The sequence below is a fragment of the Mandrillus leucophaeus genome, unplaced genomic scaffold (genome assembly GCF_000951045.1).
Source record: "Mandrillus leucophaeus isolate KB7577 unplaced genomic scaffold, Mleu.le_1.0 Scaffold69, whole genome shotgun sequence".
NCBI classification, from domain to species: domain Eukaryota; kingdom Metazoa; phylum Chordata; class Mammalia; order Primates; family Cercopithecidae; genus Mandrillus; species Mandrillus leucophaeus.
Window position 1 is genome coordinate 779,093 of NW_012107474.1, and position 4,764 is coordinate 783,856.

The 4,764-nt window shown below is 47.7% G+C and overlaps 1 protein-coding gene across 1 annotated transcript in view; it reads left to right on the plus strand.

Annotated features, from left to right (window-relative positions):
- Positions 1 to 4,764, plus strand: part of PTTG1IP (pituitary tumor-transforming 1 interacting protein) — a 52,767-nt gene that overhangs the window by 27,543 nt on the left and 20,460 nt on the right. The gene's annotated exons all lie outside the window — the stretch shown is intronic.

The following is a 4,764-nucleotide window of genomic DNA, read 5'->3' on the forward strand; positions in this document are numbered from 1 at the left end:
GGCTGATTTTCGTATTTTTAGTAGAGATGGAGTTTTGCCATGTTGGCCAGGCCAGTCTCGAACTCCTGACCTCAGGTGATCTGCCCACCTCGGCCTCTAAAAGTTCTGGGATTACAGGCGTGACCCACTGCACCTGGCCTTTCTTTTCTTTCTATGCAAGATGATGTGTTTTCAAAGGACAGAGTAGAATGACCTTTTCCCATCTTTGATGTTATTTTCATAAGGACTGTAAACATTGGTGTTTTCCCGTTTATTGAAAGCCCGCCCTGTTCTTGGCCTGCTGGGAGCAGGAGGAATGTTGGGTGGTTTTTCTCTCCCTCTTCCTCTCATGCCTCTCCGCTGACTCAGACTGACCGGTAATCCAGAGGTCTGGGGGTACATGGAGTTGATGGTATGTGTTTTGGAGCTCAGTTCTTGTAGTTCACACAAGACCTAGTTATCAGAAAGAAGCTTTAAAAATGAAAATCCGCATGAACAAGAACGGCATCATCCCTGTCGCTTGTAGGGCTGAGGAGAGGAAGCACATGCACCCTTCCTGGTAGATGACTTTTCAGGAAGGACTCCAGTGGGTGTGTCGGGCGTGCCCTGTGTCTCCTTGCCCAGGTTGTGTTTAGAAAGACCTCAGAGGTGCAGAAAGTTGAAGGAATAGTGCAGTGAAGTCCTGGATGCCCTTCTGTTCTCAACATTGACTCCATTTGCCTTAGCACCCTCTCTCTAGATCTCCTTGTTATTTTTTAAGTTTATAATAAAATTGTTTGTGTTTTATTTTTAAAAATTGATTCAGGCCAAGTGCGGTGGCTTACGCCTGTAATCCCAGCACTTTGGGAGGCCAAGGCGGGTGGATCACGAGGTCAGGAGATCAAGAACATCCTGGCTAACACAGTGAAACCCCATCTCTACTAAAAATACAAAAAATTAGCCGGGCATGGTGGCGAGTGCCTATAGTCCCAGCTACTCAGAGGCTGAGGCAGGAGAATGGCATAAACCCAGGAGGTGGAGCTTGCAGTGAGCCCAGATCGCACCACTGCACTCCAGCCCGGGCGACAGAGCGAGACTCCATCTCCGGAAAAAAAAAAAAAAAATTGGTTCAGCTGGGCACAGTCACTCACACCTGTAATCCCAGCACTTTTGGAGGCCGAGGTGGGAGGATTGCTGGAGGCCAGGAGTTCAAGACCAGCCTGGGTGGCATAGCAAGACTCCATCTCTACTCATATTTTAAAAATGTATTGTAAATTGACAAATCACAATTGTATTGCCTGTTGTTATTTTGACCAAACCATTTGAGAGTAAGTTACTATTGTGACCTTTATCCCTACGTTCTTCAGAGTTTATCTCCTAAGAAGGAGGCTGTTCTTCTACATAACTAAAATTTATATAATTATTAAAAGCTAGACATGTAACATTGATATGATATCATTGAATACCTGATTTAACCTCCAATCTGGTACAAATTTTACCAGTTACCCCAACAATGTCCTGTTCCTACCCGCTGAGATCCAGGACCACAAGTTGCATTTAATCGTTGTGTCTCTTTAATCTCCATTGATCTAGAATAGTTCCTCTTTGTTTTCAGAAAGCCAGTTTGTGGAAGGACCCTCAGTGGGTCTTACCGGGTGTTTCCTTTTATTCGATTCAGGCGCGCTTTGGCAGGAGCATGGTGCAGTGATTCTGTCCTCTCAGTGTCCTCCGTGGAGGGCACATGCTGTCACTTTGTCCCATCATCGTGTTATGGGTTATGGTGGGGATAACTGATCTCTTGGAAGGTGCCACCTTCTCCCCCTGAGTAATGACTCACCTGTGGGGAGGTGCTTTGAGACTATCTTGTCAGTCCACAGGCAGACCCAGTGGACTTGACATCTTCGGGGGCAGACCCAGTGGACTTGGCATCTTCGGGGAATTCTTGCCTGCGTTAGTGTTGGCTGTGATGATTGTAAAATGGAGTCTTCTCAACTCATCATTTCTTCAGCGTCTGCCACTCGGCCTTCTCTTTATTTCATGTCAGTATGGATTCTAGGGGTTAGAGTTCATGACTGTTATCATTTATTTTGATGTTCAATTGGCCCAGATTTGGCCAGAAAGACTCCCTCCAGACTGGCTTCTGGATCCTCTAGCCATTCGTTCCTGTCCATGCCACTCTCAGGCACTGCACACTGTCTGTGGCTCATCTTGTGCACTTTCTGCCCCACTTCTGGAATCAGCCATTTCTCCGAGGAGCTCTGCTTCCTGCTGGTGGGGAACAGCATCTAGAAACCAAGAGCTGGGCACCAAGGATACACGTCTGCTGCTGAGTGTTGTCCTTTCAGTGGACAGAGCTGGGAGTTGAATTTTAAAACCAAGAGTTCATCATGGTGCCCGTCACATTGCAACACCACGGGGGTCTGTGCCCACCATCAGCCCACCGTTCCTCCTTCTTCCCACAGTGCCAAGTCACTGGGGACTTCGAAATGTCAGCAGTGCTGTTCATATCAAAGTACCCTGTAACCCTGCCTCTCAGCAGTAATTTCAGAAATTAAGGCTTTTCACTGGTTGCCAATTTTCTTTACCTCCCTGGGGCTGAATACAACCTGTTGTTTCAAGTATCTAAAGTGGCTTAAAATAAACTTCTACATAAACTGACTAGCACACCCCTAGAGACTCTGAAAAAAGTACTACTTAGTGATAATTGCTGTAGAACATGTGACAAAGTGTGCTTTCATTTCAAATAAAGTGGAGATTTATTTAGAAAAGTGGAGTGTATAACTACACTGTTAAATAGAAGGATCCCAACAATGGACTCGATGTGTTATTAGTCCCTCTTGGTAAACGTAATGAGTGAAATTGTAAGTTAAAGCTGAAGCTCTTTTCCCTTCATTTCATCATGAAACTCTTCACGTGTACAGCAAAGCTGAAGGATTTTGTGGTGCGTGCTTGTGTACCCGCTACCTCAGGCGTGTCGCCACGCTTTGCTGTGTTGCATTTGTCCAGGTGTCCCCACAGCCTTCCACTCCTGCGTGAGTGTCAGGCACAGACGTCAGCGTCAGTCACAGACGTGAGCGTCAGTCACAACGTGTCAGTCACAGACATGAGTGTCAGTTACAACTTGAGTGTCAGGCACAGACATGAGTGTCAGTCACAGACATGAGCGTCAGTCACAGACATGAGCGTCAGTCACAGACATGAGCGTCAGTCACAGATGTGTCAGTCACAACGTGAGCGTCAGTCACAGACGTGAGCGTCAGTCACAGACGTGAGCGTCAGTCACAGATGTGAGCGTGCTCTTCTGCCGTCACTGTGCCTGTCAGGGACCAGAGTTCAGAGTTGTCTTGTTTTTTCTTTTGAGATACATTTTTCATACAGGGAAATGGAAACTTAATTGTGCTGTTCAGTGAGTTACACCCATATAGCCGGGACCGAGACAGACCCTCGATCTGGAAGATTCAACCTCCCCCATACATGGCTGCCCCCAGGCAGCCATTGCCCCCCTCCCTCCATAGGTGAGTCTCACCTTTTCTAGAGCAACATGGCCACAAAATTACACGATGGGGTCTTTTGCGGAAGGCGTCTTTCACTCACATGATGTGCTTCACACTCATCCGTGTTTTACATAGACCAGTTCATTTCTTTTCATCGCTGAACAGTGTTAGTGATTGCACAGCCACATAGCTCACCTCTAAAGGAGAGACACAGAAATCAGCCTTTTGTGGTTGGAATGCCTTTTCCAAAGATCCCTTCATCCGGGAGCCGCATGTTTGCTATTCTTGATGCCCTGCTGGTATTGTGTGAGTGTTCCAGCCTGTCTGTCCACCCTCCTACAGAGTGACATCTGGGCTGCGTTCACTTGGGGCTGTCACAGGGCGTTCCTGCGCAGGTCCGTCTGTGGATGCGGGCTCCCTCTCTCCTGGAGGAAATACTAAGAGTGGGATTGCTGAGTCATAGGTGGTCGCATGTTTGTTTAGGAGCAGCTGCCAGACCTTCTTTGCAAATTATTGAGCCATTTACACTTCCAACACTGTGTGAGAGTTCTGTTGCTGTGCGTCCTTGCCAACATTTGCTATTGTCATTCTCTTTAATTTTAGCCATTCTGGTGGGTGTGTAGTCATCTCTCGTTGGAATTTTAATTTGCATTTCTCTAGTGACTGGTGGTGAGCACAGAGTTCTTTTCAGCGTGCACAGTGTGTGTGTGTGTTATGGGATTGGGGGAGTAGGCAGTCAGTGTGTATGTGTGTGTTACGGGATTGGCGGAGTAGGCAGTCAGCTTTGTGTGTGTGTGTGTTACAGGATTGTAGGAGTGGGCAGTCAGCTTGTGTGTGTGTGTGTGTGTGTGTGTGTGTTACGGGATTGGGGGAGTAGGCAGTCAGCTTTGTGTGTGTGTGTGTGTGTGTGTGTGTGTGAGATGGGATTGGGGGATTAGGCAGTCAGCTTTGTGTGTGTATGTGTGTGTGTTACAGGATTGGAGTGGGTAGTCAGCGCTGTGTGTGTGTGTGTGTTACAGGATTGGGGGAGTAGGCAGTCAGCGTGTGTGTGTGTATGTATGTGTTACGGGATTGGGGGAGTAGGCAATCATCGTGTGTGTGTGTGTGAGACGGGATTGGGGGAGTAGGCAGTCAGCGTGTGTGTGTGTGTGTGTGTGTGTGTGAGATGGGATTGGGGGAGTAGGCAGTCAGTGTGTGTGTGTGTGTATGTGTGTGACAGGATTGGGGGAGTAGGCAATCATCGTGTGTGTGTGTGTGTGTGTGTGTGACGGGATTGGGGGAGTAGGCAATCATCGTGTGTGTGTGTGACGGG